General features: G+C 44.9%; 1 protein-coding gene and 1 long non-coding RNA gene across 4 annotated transcripts in view; one reads left to right on the plus strand and one right to left on the minus strand.

Moving 5' to 3' along the window:
• The window catches only part of Rnf112 (ring finger protein 112), a 35144-nt gene extending 21195 nt beyond the window's left edge, over window positions 1–13949 (minus strand). Inside the window, exon 1 of the mRNA XM_063268446.1 lies at window positions 13818–13949. The gene's annotated coding sequence lies outside the window, so the exon portion shown is untranslated. The remainder of the gene's footprint in view (window positions 1–13817) is intronic.
• Window positions 12837–18471, plus strand: LOC120095256 (uncharacterized). 3 transcript variants are annotated; one of them, XR_005490642.2, is made up of 4 exons: window positions 12837–13681; window positions 13926–14109; window positions 16811–16992; window positions 18208–18471. It is a non-coding gene; the product is annotated as an uncharacterized LOC120095256 (long non-coding RNA). The 3 variants fall into 3 exon arrangements; XR_005490643.2 differs by lacking the exon at window positions 16811–16992; XR_010055646.1 differs by lacking the exon at window positions 16811–16992 and having other exon boundaries at window positions 12837–13563.
• The last annotated feature ends 975 nt before the right edge of the window (window positions 18472–19446 follow it).

Here is a 19446-nt window from a genome sequence, read left to right on the forward strand (position 1 = left end):
AATGTCATAAGCATCCTTTTGGATATTCACTCCTGCCAGCCACAGGAGGTGGGAACGAGGCAGAGCTCCTCACTGCTGGCAGCCAACCCATCCTCACAGATCATCTCCTATCCCAAAGTTACAGTTGAGGCTTGACTCCAGATGGTTCCCCTCCTCAGTGTCAACTCCATGCCAACTGCCCACCATGACCCTCTGTCTGGAATGTGCAAGCACCCAGGAAGTTGAGAAACATGGCCTTCTGGTCCCTGTATTGCAACAACCCACAATTCCAGCTGGATCCAGGCCCCTGAGACCCCTCTGGAGTGAGAGAAGACTAGATACAGCCGGTCTGATATCCAGACAGGCAGGAACAGGGCTAGGAGATGGCTGTGCTCCAGACTTCTGCCCATGGCCCTCCACTGACCAGCTGGCCTGTTCTCTCCTACATAAATCAGACCAGCAGGACAGTGTGGGATTCTGGCAGCACCCGGCATTGGCACCAGACAAGCCTCTGTTCTGATATACGTTCTGTCATCTTCTGTCATCTCCCTGGGTGCAGCCATTCCCCTGCCTCAAGCCTCTTCCTTAGAATAAAAGGGCTAATGTGATCACCCCTGCAGGATTGCAGAGAACTGAGCACAGTACGTACTCCATGAAATCTGCTCTTCACAGCCTGTCGGGGAAAATGTGGTTTCCTGTCTCCCTGTTCCCAGACCTACCTAGCAACGGGAAGCGTTGCCTTGACTCTCAAACCACTCTCCCCATGGCCTCACTCCTTCCCCTTTGTCAAAGAAAAAGCTGAGCCCTACTGAAGTAGGGCCATAGAGATCAGACTTAAGGAGAGAAGGGAGTCGTTTTCTATGGTTGCTATCCTGATAGTGACTGTCCTGTATGCTTACCAGGCTCCTTCTAATTTGCTATCTTTCAGATCTCTAAAGCCCATCCAAAGGTGGAGATATTAGCTCCATTTTACAGATGAGGGAACTGAGGCAACCCACATAGATTACAGCCAAACCCATCTGACCTCTAACACACTTGTCCCCCCTCCCTTCTGTGCCCATTGAAGTGTTTCTTCTTGTTTCTCTGAACCCCAGTCAATTGCTGTACCCCTCTATGGCCTCCTAGTGCATGACGGGGCAGCTTGAAACAGCCCCAGCCATTTCAGCAATCCATAAGGAAGGCCCCTATGCTTGTTGATGAAATCAATGTAGAGTCATTGTAAAGAAGTTGGGCAACAGGAAATGAACTCCTGACCCCAGAGGTCAGAAAGGAGGATGTCAAAAGACATAGAAAGTGCTTCTGCTTCTAACAATGGGACTGATGGCAGAGAGGTGGGGCTGCCCTACTTGTGTCTGACCCAACCAGTCCACTGCAGCCAATGACACACAGGCCTCGGAGGAAGAGAGCAGCAGCCGAGACCCCTGAGCAGATTGGACATGACCCACACAGTCTAGGTCACTGTACCTAAGGAAGGGTTAAGGGAGCCTGACCATCCTGGCCACCACTTCCCCATCTGCCATTCACCAACCTCTTTGAAGCCAGCTGGAGGTTTTTAAGATAAAAAATGAAAACACATCTCTGTGCATTAATTATTAATGTTACTCAAATTGCCCACCTGCAGGGGCACACATTCCTTGCCACCCCCCCCACCTCAAGCCCAATGTCCTGATTCTTGAAAGAAAGACGCACACATGCAGCCTTATATTTAATAATGCCCTAAGCAGCTCAGTGGCGGGGCCACTCCCAAACCTCCATGCTGCTAGCACACTCTTCCCTCTGATATTCCTGAATTATTACTTACTGAAACCTATATTCTATCCTGGCCACCCCGGGCCTGCGACCCTCCTGGACCACGATCCCCTACTCTTACATGTTGGCTGTCTCTCTGTCCCTCGGTCCTCAAGCCTGATCCTCCTGCTTCCCAGGCATGGTGATACTCAATTCTTCCTCTTCCCTGGGTCCCCTTGCCCAAGAAATCTAAAGTCCCCGCTCTGTCTCCCTGCCCATCATTGGCCGCTGGCAACTTTACTGGGGTCAGGGACTTACCAGAGTGTTACATGCAGACATGCAAATTCCCATGTAATTTGGGAACCCAATTTACATAATGTAAGCAGTAAACCAAATGCACAACACAGCTCTTTCTAAACCAGGGAGCTTAGTAGAATTTTCTCTGGGAGAGGTTCTCAGGAACACACATGTGGGAGGACTGGGGCACAGTGCTTCCATTAAATGACACCATTGTTCAACATCTGTAGTCACAAGGGAATGCAAATCAAAACGACCCTGAGATTTCACCTCACACCAGTGAGAATGGCTAAGATCAAAAACTCAGGGGACAGCAGATGCTGGCGAGGATGCGGAGAAAGAGGAACACTCCTCCATTGTTGGTGGGATTGCAGACTGGTACAACCATTCTGGAAATCAGTCTGGAGGATCCTCAGAAAATTGGACATTGAACTGCCTGAGGATCCAGCTATACCTCTCTTGGGCATATACCCAAAAGATGCCCCAACATATAAAAAAGACACGTGCTCCACTATGTTCATCGCAGCTTTATTTATAATAGCCAGAAGCTGGAAAGAACCCAGATGCCCTTCAACAGAGGAATGGATACAGAAAATGTGGTACATCTACACAATGGAATATTACTCAGCTATCAAAAACAACGACTTTATGAAATTCGTAGGCAAATGGTTGGAACTGGAAAATATCATCCTGAGTGAGCTAACCCACTCACAGAAAGACATACATGGTATGCACTCATTGATAAGTGGCTATTAGCCCAAATGCTTGAACTACCCTAGATCCCTAGAACAAATGAAACTCAAGACGGATGATCAAAATGTGAATGCTTCACTCCTTCTTTAAAAGGGGAACAAGAATACCCTTAGCAGGGAAGAGAGAGGCAAAGATTAAAACAGAGACTGAAGGAACACCCATTCAGAGTCTGCCCCACATGTGGCCCATACATATACAGCCACCCAATTAGACAAGATGGATGAAGCAAAGAAGTGCAGACCGACAGGAGCCGGATGTAGATCGCTCCTGAGAGACACAGCCAGAATACAGCAAATACAGAGGCGAATGCCAGCAGCAAACCACTGAACTGAGAATAGGACCCCCGTTGAAGGAATCAGAGAAAGAACTGGAAGAGCTTGAAGGGGCTCGAGACCCCATATGTACAACAATGCCAAGCAACCAGAGCTTCCAGGGACTAAGCCACTACCTAAAGACTATACATGGACTGACCCTGGACTCTGACCTCATAGGTAGCAATGAATATCCTAGTAAGAGCACCAGTGGAAGGGGAAGCCCTGGGTCCTGCTAAGACTGAACCCCCAGTGAACTAGACTGGTGGGGGGAGGGCGGCAATGGGGGGAGGGTTGGGAGGGGAACACCCATAAGGAAGGGGAGGGGGGAGGGGGATGTTTGCCCGGATACCGGGAAAGGGAATAACACTCGAAATGTATATAAGAAATACTCAAGTTAATAAAAAAAAAAATGACACCATTTTATGATTGCTTAAGGGGAAGTTATCCATGTGTGGGAAGATAAAGTGATGTATTTTCTTATTTCATCAGCTAATGGCATCTGGCTGGGGAGGTAGCTCTGTGGGTAAGAGCCACTTGCTCTGCAAGCGAGAGAGCCTGAGTTCAAATCTCCAACACCCATGCAAAACCCCAGTCATGGCTTGCATATGCCTGTAATCCCAGAATTTGGGATACTGACAGGTAGACTCCGATGGCTCATTGGACAGTCAACATGGCTGAAATGGTAAGCTTCCGGTCCAGTGAGAGCTCCTGTCACAGGCAGAAGTCAGTATAGCAGAGAGCAATAGATAAAGACACCAGACATCCTGTCCAGCCCCTCTGCATGCACAGGCATTTACACTCATGTACGTGTACTGCACACACTTCACCACACCCACACAACAAAACCTACATCACATGCCACACACAATACACTATACCTGCATCAAACCACACAATACACTCAATATGTTACTTGCACATACAGTAAGCCACATATATAACACACACACAACTTAGTCCCCAGCTGCTGGTGCTGTTGGGGAAGATGTGGAGATTTGGAGTGTTGGAGCCTTTAAGGAGGAAGGACATCACTAGGGGTGGGCTTTGACTTTAAACTCTCACCCCACTTCCATGACGCTCTCTCTGCTCTGTGCCTGCAGTTGAGGATCTGAGCTGCTTTGGCCACATCTGTCAGCTGCTGTGCTTCCTGGCCACGATGGCCCCATCCCTTTGGAACTGTAAACTCAAATAAACTGTCTTCTATAATTTGCCTTGGTCATGGTGTTTTAATACAGCCACAGAAAATAACTAGCAAACATTGTAACAGTGGGATAATCAGAACGCATTCCTAAAACTGAGGGGAAATGTTTCTTTGTAGCTGGGGAGGTCTAGCAGGCAAAATACCTACCTCAGATAAATGTCATAGAAAAGACCATAGCCCTACCATGCCACAGAAGCTAAACCTTCCAGCCAACAGGTGGTGACAAGGAGCTCCAAGTGCACCCCACGTGGGATGTCAGAGGAAGCCAAGTAGGAAGCTGTCCAGAGATCATCAGGCCCTCCCTGCTGCCATTTGTGTAAAATGTCTCCTCTGTTCACCAATCAAACCCCACTGGGAGTCCAAGAAAGAAAGAGGAACATGGATTTCTACCCTTGTCCGGCAGAAAGAAAGCAGTGTCACATTCTGAGTGCTTCCTCTGAGACAAGGGTATCCGAAGAAACTAGCTAAATGGGTTTAAATAAAATGCTTTTTCTCACAGAATAACATTAAATGTCCAAATTGTTTTGAAAAAAAAAAAAGCACTTATTATACCTAGAGTCAGGAAGATCTCAAACTAAACGACAGAGCAATTGGCTAAGATTGATGTAGGAAAGACAGAGACGTTCGGACATCTAACACAAAATGCAAAGCAGCCATAAAAACCATCTCAGTGAGCAATGGCAGACACACTGGAGACTTGAAAGACAGAAAGCTTCAGAGAACCCCAGAAACTATTTTTTAAATAGAGCCAAGTGAAACTAAAAATACGATAATAAAATTAAAGCTCAGTTGACAGGCTTAAGAGCAGGAAGAAGGAAGGAAGAACACAGTCAACAAGGCAGACACATGGCCTAGCGGACAACGCAGACAAGAGAGACTCAGGAAATAAACAGAGGCCTGTGGGACTGAGCCAAAGAATCTACATCTGTGTCATCACAGCCCTGAAAGAAAGTGGTCCAATCAAAGATGGCTGTGTGTGGGTAGAGACCTACAGAGCCAAGAATGTGAGCATCTAGGCAACATAAAACCCAAAGAAATCCAGGGCAGAACACATCAGAATTAAACTTCTGAAAATTAGGCCAAAAAAAAAAAAAAAAAGAAAGAAATCAGAGAAGCAAAGCCTTACCTACAAGAGAGAAAAGTATGGGTGACACTGAGTTCCTCTTCTAATCCACAGAGCCCTTCTTATGTGAATTATTTTGTAAAATAAAATTACCAGGCCCATATGGTTTATCTGGAGGTTTCTACCAAACGTTCGAAGTATCAACACAAAATCTATATATTGTGTTCTATAAAGCAGAAAGGTAGATGGACACTTCTCAACTCACTATGAAGTCAGTATCATCCTGTGACACAACCACGAACGACGCTTTAAAATCCAGACAAATATGGACTGAAACCTTCTTTTTTTTTAACTAGCAAATTGAATCCAGTAACTTATTAAAATACTTAAGAGGCTGGTGTAGCTCGGTGGTAGGGCACAGGTTTATCATGGATCTAAATTCAATCCTTAGTCCCCTCAAAAAGAAGAGAGTAGGGGGTTGGGGATTTAGCTCAGTGGTAGAGCGCTTGCCTAGCAACCGCAAGGCCCTGGGTTCGGACTCGAGCTCCGAAAAAAAAAAAAAAAAAAAAAGAAAGAAAGAAAGTATACACGATTAACAATTAATTAGAGGAAGAAAAGATTGGCTTAATATTTAAAAAAGCAATCAATGTAGAAACTGGTTAATGAAAAAAACACATAACTATATCAATTGGTGTAGAAAAGCCTGACAAAATTCAGTATCAATAAGTGATTAGAAAACTAGGAACACTTGAGAAACTCAACATGATTTAAAAAAAATAAAAGACCTTCAGAACCCTGCAGCCAACATACAAAATGGCGGAAAGAGTCTTTTTAGACGTAGGTAGTTGATAACTGGAAGCAGCCACTGTTAAGGGAGTTCCTTTAGGAAAAATAGTGAAAACGTGCACCTGACACTTGTTTACATCTTCTAACTTGATGCCTGTGAGGAAGGCAAACCTCTTTGCCTTTTGTAATAAGAAACCTAGTGGTTCGACCTAATGAATTGACTAGTGAACTAACACGGTGGTAAATTACCTTGGGGTGAGGAGCTAGCTACCTGTTGTTCTCTAGCTGTCAAGGTACAGAGACCTGAGAACGACACATTATAATCTAAAAGGCCTATCTACCAATTAAAATGGCAGAGACTAGTCCATAGTCCACTACCTAGACAGTTGTCCCAGGCTCCTGTGGTCTCCATGGCACCTTGGGCAGTCTTTGGCCATCATGCCCAGAAGATGAGAGGCCTTTTCTGTGGAGGAGAAACATGGGTGAGACTGACCTCACTTTGTCTTAGGCAAAGTGGGGCAATCAACTCTCTGGTGTCCTGGTTGTCCACAGTGCATTCTGGCCCTAGCAATGGGCAAGGCATCCGGGCAGTCTTTCCCAGGAGTTAGCATACCACAATCCAGGTGGAGTCCTTTGTCATGGTGCCCATTATCTTCCTGGAGACCTTGTGGGGAAGGTCACTACTAGGATTTGGGAGTCTCTGTCACAGTAAGGGTAAATATTTTAAATGCCACATTCAGAGATCTCTGACAGATCTGAGGGCCAGTATCAAGCATATCTGTGTTAAACAATCTGTGTCTGTTTTTAGTTATTTGCTTTAAATTATACCTTGCAAACATAAAACAGAGGCTAAATAAAGCTTATTCCTGTAATTAATTACATTAGTTCTCAGCATGACTACAAATATATTTCTGAACACATTAAAGGATTTGATCATGGCAGCAGCTCTCTGCTCCCAAACCCCGTGGGAGAGAGACCTCACCGCCTGGTCAGGTGGGCACTCCTGAGGCTGCAGAGCAGAGGAGACCACCAACACTGCCCACCCCTGCCCACATCCCTGGCCCAAGAGGAAACTGTATAAGGCCTCTGGGTTCCCGTAGGGGAGGGCCCCGGAGCGGCAGGACCCCTGCGCCTGAGACACCGCCGGAACCTGAAGGAAACAGACCGGATAAACAGTTCTCTGCACCCAAATCCCGTGGGAGGGAGAGCTAAACCTTCAGAGAGGCAGACACGCCTGGGAAACCAGAAGAGACTGCACTCTGTGCACATCCAGACGCCAGAGGAAAACACCAAACGTCATCTGGAACCCTGGTGCACGAAGGCTCCCAGAAAGAGCGGCGCAGATCTTCCCGGTTGCTGCCGCCGCGGAGAGGACTTAGGCAGTACCCCACGAGCAAACTTGAGCCTTGGAACCACAGGTAGGACCAACTTTTCCCCTGCAAGAAACCTGCTTGGTGAACTCAAGACACAGGCCCACAGGAACAGCTGAAGACCTGTAGAGAGGAAAAACTACACGCCCGAAAGCAGAACACTCTGTCCCCATAACTGGCTGAAAGAAAACAGGAAAACAGGTCTACAGCACTCCTGACACACAGGCTTATAGGACAGTCTAGCCACGGTCAGAAATAGCAGAACAAAGTAACACTAGAGATAATCTGATGGTGAGAGGCAAGCGCAGGAACTCAAGCAACAGAAACCAAGACTACATGGCATCATCGGAGCCCAATTCTCCCACCAAAGCAAACACGGAATATCCAAACACACCAGAAAAGCAAGATCTAGTTTCAAAATCATATTTGATCATGATGCTGGAGGACTTCAAGAAAGACATAAAGAATTCCCTTAGAGAACAAGTAGAAGCCTACAGAGAGGAATCGCAAAAATCCCTGAAAGAATTCCAGGAAAACACAATCAAACAGTTGAAGGAATTAAAAATGGAAATAGAAGCAATCAAGAAAGAACACATGGAAACAACCCTGGACATAGAAAATCAAAAGAAAAGACAAGGAGCTGTAGATACAAGCTTCACCAACAGAATACAAGAGATGGAAGAGAGAATCTCGGGAGCAGAAGATTCCATAGAAATCATTGACTCAACTGTCAAAGATAATGTAAAGCAGAAAAAGCTACTGGTCCAAAACATACAGGAAATCCAGGACTCAATGAGAAGATCAAACCTAAGGATAATAGGTATAGAAGAGAGTGAAGACTCCCAGCTCAAAGGACCAGTAAATATCTTCAACAAAATCATAGAAGAAAACTTCCCTAACCTAAAAAAAGAGATACCCATAGGCATACGAGAAGCCTACAGAACTCCAAATAGATTGGACCAGAAAAGAAACACCTCCCGTCACATAATTGTCAAAACACCAAACGCACAAAATAAAGAAAGAATATTAAAAGCAGTAAGGGAAAAAGTCAAGTAACATATAAAGGCAGACCTATCAGAATCACACCAGACTTTTCGCCAGAAACTATGAAGGCCAGAAGATCCTGGACAGATATCATACAGACCCTAAGAGAACACAAATGCCAGCCCAGGTTACTGTATCCTGCAAAACTCTCAATTAACATAGATGGAGAAACCAAGATATTCCATGACAAAACCAAATTTACACAATATCTTTCTACAAATCCAGCACTACAAAGGATAATAAATGGTAAAGCCCAACATAAGGAGGCAAGCTATACCCTAGAAGAAGCAAGAAACTAATCATCTTGGCAACAAAACAAAGAGAAGAAAAGCACACAAACATAACCTCACATCCAAATATGAATATAACAGGAAGCAATAATCACTATTCCTTAATATCTCTCAACATCAATGGCCTCAACTCCCCAATAAAAAGACATAGATTAACAAACTGGATACGCAATGAGGACCCTGCATTCTGCTGCCTACAGGAAACACACCTCAGAGACAAAGACAGACACTACCTCAGAGTGAAAGGCTGGAAAACAACTTTCCAAGCAAATGGTCAGAAGAAGCAAGCTGGAGTAGCCATTCTAATATCAAATAAAATCAATTTTCAATTAAAAGTCATCAAAAAAGATAAGGAAGGACACTTCATATTCATCAAAGGAAAAATCCACCAAGATGAACTCTCAATCCTCATCTTCGATTGGTTTATATACAAGTGTGCAATTTCTAGGCTTGAAAGTAAAATGATGCTATCTGGTGCTGGATAGAGGAGCCTTATTTTTTATTATGGCAGCTTGCTATTTTTGTAACATGGTGATTTGGTTGAACACAATAAAGTACAGTAGTAACTGATCTCCCCTTCTTCCTGGATGAGTGAGGAGATGATTAAATGTTGATGTCAGCATCCTTGAGCATATTCAGATGAGCTTCTGCTTCTGTTGAAAAGGATGCTGTGTTTGATTGCGGTCCGAAGCTTTGAAGCACTACTTGGCATCTCCTTCCTTGGAGGTCTCACTGTTTAAACATAACAGATTTGATAGCTTGTTGGTAAGGTGAGGTCCAGCTTGTCTCCACTAGGTCATCTTCATGTGAATCCGGTGGTTATACGGTTTTGTTCTAGGGATATTTCATTTTTTTAATAACGGTTTTAGCTGACATTCATGGAGAGAATGAATCCTTAGAACTGTGCCACTAGTGAAAGGAAATCCTGTCTAGAGTATGTTTCTTTACAAAGCTGTGTCACACCATCCTTTGGGCCCTCTGCTGGAAAAGTAGAATCAAGTCTCAAATAATGCCTTTTAAATTGTATCCTCTAGTATTATAGATGTAGGACAGTACTGTATCATACCTCTGTGGATGTAAAATAGCTTGTACCTGCTTTATGATACGTAGTAGTGACCGTGCTTTATCAGAGCTGTTTTTAATGATGTTGCTCAGAATGTTTTCTTTCCAGATGATGATTGAGAAGCTAATTTAAAAAAAAAATGGTGCCAGGTACCACAAGAGTAACAGAACTGTGCTGTTTTCTCGGGTTTTGTTTTTTTACTTTTTTTTTTTTTAATGGAGTGTGCTGGATGTCTCTACAGTTTTGTTCAGATGACTGCAGAACCTGGAAAAGCTGTTGCTGCTGTTGATGCATAACACACTGCTATTATTGGTCTTTTTATATAAATATAAATATATATATACAGATATATAATTTGAATTTTTTGAAACTTTAGCTGTGCTGTCAACTTTGGAAAAAAGTATCCCCGTTTACTGTGTTGAGTTGGCACTGTACAGAAATTAACAGCCATATTGGTCTAGAAATGTTGAACTTAAGTTTTTTCCATTTGTACAGGGGTAACACACTGTATTAAATATGTAAGGTCTTATCTACGTGGGTTTGATTACAAAAACTAATAAAGTATTCTCTAAAAAAAAAAGGATTTGATCATTTATAAGGTGACTTGACTACCAACTTGCATTCCTCAAATAATCTTAACGGTTTATGATAATTTAGTAGCTTTCATAAAACTAGAACTTTATGTTTTACCCCTGTTAGGTTTAGATTTAAAATAACAATTTTAAATTGGAGCCATCCCAGTATTAAATCAAAATCTTTTCATCTATAAACATAGTCCATAAACAGACTTTTCTGACCTTTTATATATGGTGTATCATTACAGAACATAACAGTTTCCCATATGATTTAATTATTAAAAGAATCTATAGCTTAATAATATTAGCAAAAACAAGGTTAAATGTATTTTTAAGGCAGTGATGTTTTTAACCTTTTTAAGGTTGTAAACCTCCAAATTTTAAAAAGAGGTTTAATCTTTCAATTATGTTTTGTAATATTAAAAATGATGTACCCTTTAAGAATGAAGACATAACCCTAATTTTTAGAAGGCAAAACTATATTCTCGATAAAATTAATACCAAGTAGGTTACTGTTATGTCTTGAGGTTTGGCTGTCAGTGGGGTATGTTCTTACATACGGATACATGGAGGTGCAGCTTAAATACCTCATTAGCCAGGCATTGTTTTGAATCCTATCTTTTATAAACCTGATTTAAAAGACAAGACTGGAATCATACAAAAATTCTATCCCAACTTAAAAGTAGCTTTAGAGACCTGTTTTCTTGGTCAGCTCACATCACGTGTTGCTGCTCTTAGTGAAGATGGTGGGGAAGCCTTCTACCTTCTCTAACCCTAGCAAAGCCGGCAACCAGCCATGTGTTGTTTACATCTAGAATGGAATCGTGCCACACGGCTTAAGATTACCTAAGCACAGACTTTCAGTTGCTAACCCCAAGTTTTAAATTGACCTTTTGTTATAGATATTATAAAATTTTAACCATAGCCAATAATTTATATGTCAGTAATCCTGTTTTTTGACTCTGGACTTTAAAACCGTGCCTGGGCCTGAAAAGGGAGAGCAATGACCAATTTTCAGAGGCCACAATAGAACATCATAATGTAGAGAGGACCTCCATCCATATTGTATTAAGGTGTGTCTCTGTATACAAGATTGTTAATTGCTGATCTGGAGTGAGTTAAATGCTGGCAGAATATTTGGTACTGTCCTCTCCATGATGTGTGAATGCTTGTCCTTCTTCACCCATCCAAAATATGATTCTTGAGATCATCATGCCCTGAAGGAGGTTACATAGCCCTCATCCAGACAAAGGGCAACCCACAAGGGTGGATCAGGCATCGTCCTGCTGCTGATTGGTTCAGACTAGACGATAGCCAATGGCTGGGCAGGACGTGGAAGAAGGTAGAGGAGAAAGTGACTCTGGGAAGGAGAAAGAGGAAGGCTTGTTTTTGCCAGGAGACACAAGAGGAGACAGGCCTGACTACCAGCCTAGAAGGTATAGCCAGCCATGTGGTAGGTTGGGACTAGATGGTCAAGTTAACTTAGATGAGCTATTTAGAGTCTGCCTAGCTAAGGCCTAAGATTTAAAATACTAAAAGATCTTCGTGTCTTTATTTTGGTCATACAATAGTGTAAAACAGCAGTAGAACAGTAGAAAACTACTTTAATATAATCCATATTTAAATAACATTTGTATTTCTATCATATTAAATCCAGTGGCCAGAAAACCCAGAGGTAAGCTGAGCCCAGGCAGCCGGTTCTAGGAAAAAGAAACATTTATTCATGAATTCAAGACCAGGCAAAATCAAGCATTCAATGGTCACATTTAAATTAGCTTCTATTAATCCAAATAGACCTTTATAAACTTGAAATGCACATATACACATCTGGAGTTGAATTTGAGTTATATATACACACATATGCCCTAAAGAAGAGCTGAATCACATATATTATGAGCCTTTTGTTATTTAAGTTTAAAGCCAAATATTATTGCAGATTATATAGATTTAAAACCATACCCAATGAACAATTTATAAATTCTTAGATAAGAGTTTACAGCATAATCTTAATATATTTTTTCTCTTAAGAGCAGAGTGCAAAGAAAATCAAAGATAAAAGATCAAGAGTTGGGAGCAGAACTTTAATTGTAGAACAAATATCTTAGATATAAGGTATTTGGAAATCATTTGTCCATGGTAGTGAGAATTTGGAAATCAGGTGAGCCAGTTTGTGATGAAATCTGAGTCCATGAAGGGAGAGAGAAAGAGAGAGCTCGAGTGAGAATGAACAAGCCCTTGGCTTAGTGCAGGCTAGCTGCAGAAAACTAGGAGTGGGGAGGGGCACTTGGGTCCACGAGGGCAGGCTGTGAAAGCCAAAGACACAAAGACACGTGGAGGAATCAGACTCTAGAATTTGGAATCAAATTCACAGACAATGATCCCTATGTATGAGAACAGCTGCTACAGTGGGGGAGGGGGGCACACGCAGGGAGGTGTGTGCACTCCCTAATCTCACCTGGCTTCAACCTGCTGCAGACTTAGAGGCAAGATATTTACACAGTGTGGGGAGGGAAACCAGACAGAAAGAAACAGGGCTTGGAGTGAGGAAAAGGAATAAAGAAAGGAGAATTTTTTTCACACTCCCATAATCGCTTGGGCAGTATATTGAAGCTAGATTCAGTAAGTTTAGAAGCAAGGTGTATCAAGACACGGTTTGGATGGATAAGGTACGGAGGAGTCCTGGGTCCAAGGTGTCCCACAGAACTCAGGGGTGAAGGAACTGAGAAGGCACAAGATGTCCTGGGAAATCATCATTCGTTCAGACGAGGGTCAGTGTGGAAAGCATGAGCAGACACGGCTTACCCGGTACCAGGAATTTTGAGAGAAGCCAAGAGGCTGGGGAAAAGAAAAAAAAACAAAACAAAACACTGGAAAAAACAGAAGGGAACTGTCAGACTCAGAGAAGCATTTAAGTTAGAGTGAGAAGTCCAATTGCCAGCATTGGATGGGATGACTAGCAATCAGTGGAGCAGAAAACAAGTCTGTTGTCAGGGAGTGTAGCGGCCTAAGGGATCCCATCCCGCCGCCGCCGCCGCCGCCGCCGCCGCCGCCGCCGCCGCCGCCGCCGCCACCACCACCACCAGTACCGCCCCGGCCCCAGGTCACAGCACCAAATGTTATGAAATATAATGTGATGGGGGGGTACCTTCGGTGGGCCCATGCCAAGATGGTACCCCTGAGGCCTGTGTATGCCACGCGACAGAGCTGATGGGAGAAGGGTGAGGAGTGAGGACCTGGGAAGGGGTAGAGGCAGACAGATGGGAGCAGAGTACAGAAAGAGAGGATGCTGGGAACAAAAAAGAGATGAGGGGGGCAGCTGAGTGCTGGGTGGATCCTTTTATAAGCAGCACATACCTGTCACACCTGTGGCGATGCAGGTGATGACGTTAGCAATTGCTGGGTCCCTGAGGGCAGGCCAGCATAATCGCCTGTAGGCTAACAGTGAGCACACCTCTTCTGCAGCTGCCGTTACTGCCATCAGAACCCAGCCTCTTCAGCCTTCCCCTGAGACTGTCCCGGGATCCTGCGGGCTGTCATCAACACACTGGGACTCCTGAAGCAATCCAGCCTTGGGGACTGAGCAGATAACTGGATTCTCAGCCTCTCCAGCGCAGCCGCCATTACTGAACTACGCAGCCACAACGGTGTAAGTCAGGCTGATGAATATATATTCCTGAGTTACCTATATGTATTGTTTTCATTCTGCTCCTCCAGAGAGCCCTGACTAATACAAATTCCAAGAATAAGCCCTCGGGCAAACACCATGGAGGTTGCTCGATGAAGATGTACCCCCACAGGCACACCGAGTACAACCAATGTAACAGGTGGTGTGATGTTGCTAGAGAGAAAGGCTGTTGGTGTGTCTGGCTGGATACTGGGCAAACTCATGTACCTCCTGTTCATTTTGCTGTAAACCAAAAGCTGCTTTAAAAACAGTCTGTCCCTTTGGGGGTTACTGGCCCTTGGGCCGTGCTATCAGCCCTGAAACAGCCACCAGAACCATTTGGATATTCCCAGACCTATTCTCAGCCCTGGGAGCAAGTAGTGAGATGGCAGGACAGCTGACCCGGCAGGATCATGATGGCATCAGGCTGTGGCAGGTAGTATCAGAGCTGTGTATGTCGTAGGTAGCCAGTAGGAAGATAGGCCCCTTGGGCACAGCCTGCCTCAGAAATAAAAACAGTAGTGATGTTCAGCCTCTCGTGTCAGCCTCTGAGTCCCACTGGCCTGAGAACTAACCTACCACAGCATGGAGGGGCAGTCTGTCTGGCATGCAAGAAACACGAGAAGACTTCAGATACGGTTTGCACAGGAACTTCTGGGTTGCAGCGGGGAACAGGCTACAGTGAGTGTGTAGCCTGTACTCTGCATTGGAAATGAGATTCCTGTCCTCCCAACCTGAGGGCCAGGCCATGCAGCCAGCAAGCCACCCTGCCTGTTCCCTGCTGACTGGGCCAGACAGCAGGGGACAATTGGGATTCAGTGGGTGCCCATAGTCGGTTTCTACCTGTATCAGGGAAAGTCATGTGGGCTGGAGGCAGCACCCTGTAGGCCTGTAGCTGTGAGGACACAGACTCACAGGCAGGCAGTGTGAGGTGACCTCAGCTTCTGGGGTCAGTCTCTCCATTTCTGTGTGGCCAGAGAGAAAGGTCTTGGCCTGTGTGCATTGTGGTTCGGAGTGGATAATCCTGGGTGTAACCATACAGTCAGTCCCTAGTGTTGGTGACCATCTTCCTTGTTGGGAATGCAAATACTTGACTGGCCATGTCTTTGGGGTGTAGTAGTAAACATGGAGACCTGCAGGTGATGGGTGCCCCAGAGCTTGGGGCCATTGGCTTTCATCTATGTGCAGGTTACACACCCAGCCAGCCATACTCATGCATCCTCTGAATCAGAAACCATGATAGCCTTTTTTTTTTTTTAAATTGGCTAGGCATAGCGTTGCATGCTCTTAATCCCAGCGTTGGGGAGGCAGAAGCAAGTGAATCCCTTTGAGTTCCAGGTCATCCAGGACTACACAGAGAAACCCTGTCTTTAAAAATAAACTTTGAGGGAGGAAATGTAAAACAAAAGTCAATCTGCCTTTCTTTAAAAGGAACAGTTTTTGAACTGTACACTTACAATGGGTGCATTTTATGATATAGAAAGTGTACCTGTTGGATAGAATTTTCCTGTGAATTGAGAGGTAACTGTTGCTAGGGATAGATACTGGCTCTAGGCAAACTGGGGAAAAAGAATCAGAGTGTGGGAAAGCTTGTTTAGGGAACTGCAGGGTTGCAGATTAACAGCGTAACCCACTCATGGGGGGAGGGTACACTTTCTGCTGACACAGCTGTTTTTGAGTCATCCCTGATTCTTGTAAGTAACCCCTCACCCAAACTCCTTTTAGTAACCCTAACAAAAAAAAAAAAATCGCTGGTTCACCAAACTGAACATTGAATGTTGGTAAAATCCTTACTTTGGTCTATCACGAGCTTCCTTTCTGAGATAGATGGTGTGGTACTGCGTCTCTCCAGAAAAAGTCTGCCCCATAACAGAACCCCAACAAAGCCCCCAGAAAGCAGCAAGTATGGAGCTAAAGAGATGGCTCAGCGGTTAAGAGCACTGGTTGTTCTTCTAGAGGACCTGGGTTCAATTCCCAGCACCTACATGGCAACTCACAACTCTCTTGTAACTCTAGTTCCAGGGGAACAGACTTCCTCACATAGGCATATAAAACACCAACTGGCGTAAATCTTTTTTAAAATGTTCTAAAAGCAAATAGAAAATAAAAATCCTATCTACTTTTTTTTTCTTTCTTTTTTTTTCGGAGCTGGGGGCCGAACCCAGGGCCTTGCGGTTGCTAGGCAAGCGCTCTACCACTGAGCTAAATCCCCAACCCGTTCCTATCTACTTTTGTGTGTGGTACATTTGTAGGCCTGTTAGGGTTTATATGACAGAGTACCTTGGCAGATCGGTCAGAGCCAAGGAATGCCAAAAAGATTATACCACACCACAGCTCTCAGGCAAGAGGGTGGGGGTGAAAGGCCATCTTGTAGTGAGACGAGAGAGAGAGAAAGAGAGAGAGAGAGAGAGAGAGAGAGAGAGAGAGAGAGAGAGAGAGAGAGAGAGACAGAAACAGAGACAGAGACAGAGACAAAGAGAGACAGACAGATGAATGCACAGCAGACAGAGGGACAGAGCAAGAGACAGAGAGACAGACAGAACATGTGAGTGTGCCATGATGGCAGAGACCTTTTAAAGGGCAGGAGTGTCACATTTGGTGGCTGGTGAGGATGTGGTACCAGGACCTATATCAGGCGTCTCCCTCAATTACTTTGACACTTCGCTTTTTTTTTTTTTTCCAGAGCTGGGGACCGAACCCAGGGCCTTGTGCTTGCTAGGCAAGAGCTCTACCACTGAGCTAAATCCCTAAACCCAACACTTCGCTTTTTTGAGATGAGTCTCTCGCTGAATCTGGAAGTGATGGGTTTGGGAAGACTGGTAGCTCTCCAGCTCAGGACGGCCCTCCCCAGTGCTGGGATTGCAGGTAAATACGGCCAAGGCTGGCTTTCACAGTGCTGGCTGTCAGAGTTTGGGTCCTTGGGCTTCTACAGCCTACACTTTACCCACTGGCTCATTGCTCCTTCCACTCACTGTTTTAGTCGGCAGAAATGATTAAGTATTACTCTTATGCTCCAGAAACTAGAATTTAAAGCAAAATGATGAAAATGTCAGAGGAAAGATAAAGGTTATTCGAGATGCCCAACATCCAAAAACTAATGTCATCTAGAGAAAACGTAGGGAAGAAATGCCCATGGAGGCAATCAACCATTTTCTCAGCACTCAGGACACAAGCATCTACTGTGCCAGGCACAGAAATATGATACAACTCAAAGCTCACCTGGCCCCAGGAAGAGGCCGTTGAGCACCCCCTTTCCTTCCAAACCATGTATATGGACTCATCTGTCTTTTATCTCCATCTCCCCAAGCAGATACACTTCCCAAGTCAAGGTAAGCACCTAGACTTCCAGTGTCAACTTACCCCCCTCTCGACACCTTCAAGATCAAGTTCCTACGGATTAGCCTGACATCCAGCCTGTTTCCTATCTCTAACCTCCCTCTTCTCTAGCTCCAAAATTTAAACTGTTGCCCATATACAGGTCAAAGGGTACCTGATGCATCACTTGGTACTTACTACAGGCTGACTCGTGTCTCCAGACATCACACGGAAGCTCCAGCCCCTACTACTGCAGAAAAAAGTTATTTGGCCACAGGAGTTTAAAGAGGTGACAGTGTAATATGAAGTCACAAAGGTGGCCCTAATCTGATCGGGACGGATAGTCCCCCGCCCCCACCCCTCTCACACCTGACCCCTCAGGTAACCCCAATGTTCAAGGCTGTTTTCCAGCTGCTACTGTACTGTAGGGATAGATAACCTCTAGGGGGGCTGGATTTGGCAGCTCAGCCAAAACTTCTGCTGGCAAATGACTCCACCTCTCTTGCAGATGCCTCACCTTTTCTGAGTAGGAGGATATACTAAACCCTGTCCCCCTTGACCCTTCCATGAGGTATATATGTAACCTTCAAAAACTTCCTGTTCAGCCTTCTCCACTCATAGTGAAAGAGTAGTGTGGCCATTATAGGCAAACCTCTGAGAGCTCTTGGCAACTGTGAAGAGGAGCCTGGGATAGCAGAAAGGCCCTATCAGCTATACGGCTATTTGACCATTTTGACTTTACCTTTTTTTTTTTTTTAATTAAAGGCAGGGTCTCACTTTCAGCCGTAGCTGGCTTCAAACTCAAGAGATTCGGGCTGGAGAGATGGCTCAGCAGTTAAGAGCACTGACTGCTCTTCCAGAGGTCATGAGTTCAATTCCCAGCAACCATATGGTGGCTCACAACCATCTGTAAAGAGATCCGATGCCCTCTTCTGGTGTATCTGAAGACAGCTACAGTGTACTTATATATAATAAATAAATAAATAAATAAATAAATAAATAAATAAATAAATAAGTAAAAAACTCAAAGAGATTCATCTGCCTCTGCCTCCTGAGTGCTGGGACTAAGGGGCTGTGTCTCAGCCTTACTTTTTAAAGGCACCGTTTTCTTCCATTAAGGAAGCCAACCTGGGTGTTAGGCCATCCTGGATCTAGTACAGTTGAAAGGCATTGCTATAATGGGTTGCAGGTGTCGGAGAAGAACACTGGGTTATGACAGCAAGGGACTAGGGTCATGGCTAAGCTGTAACCAAAACACAGTATTAGGGCGAAGAACACAGACATTGCTAACAGTGCAGTGCCTAGGAGGGCAGGAGCCAAAAAGAATGCCCCTCACCACCTCCCCTTCCGTCTCTGCCAGCCCTCTGCTGGTCACCGGGACCCAGATATGCACTCCACGCATCACAGTTCTGGGTAGAGAGCAGGATGGAGCATGGACCAGGGAAGGCAGGCAACTGGCACAGGACCAGGAATCCAGAGACAGGAAACATTAGCTTAGAAAATACACCATCAAAATGGAACACAGGAAAAGCGGGGAGCCCTCAGATGTTACTGAACCATCAGGACATGGCTTCACTATGGAGTAAGTGACAAACTCTTCAGAGGACGTTAGTGGACACTTGTGCATGTCCCTTTGCCCCTCAAATCCTGACCAATCTCCTGCATTGCAAATGTGTGCTGTAGCAGGGGCTCGCCACCCCAGTGTCAGCCTGGGCCGGCTCAGCACTCAAATCAGAACAGTGTGAGCAGCAGTTACTGGGAATAACCCCAGGAGAGTGATGTCATCCCTACTACCCGTGTGACCTAGGGAGGAAGTGGATGCCCACCCTGTCTCGTGGCCTGCATCAGCTTGCAGAGACCCCAGCAGAAGAATGCCCTCACTTCATTCTCCTGGCTCCTCCAAGTGAGGCTGCTCTCCAGAGGGCAAAGCCATGATAACATGTCTGGAAGCTTCCCAGATGTGGAGTGACCTCAGCTCCCGGCCAGCAGCAAGGGCAGTGAGAG

The sequence above is a fragment of the Rattus norvegicus genome, chromosome 10 (genome assembly GCF_036323735.1).
Source record: "Rattus norvegicus strain BN/NHsdMcwi chromosome 10, GRCr8, whole genome shotgun sequence".
Taxonomy (NCBI): Eukaryota; Metazoa; Chordata; class Mammalia; order Rodentia; family Muridae; genus Rattus; species Rattus norvegicus.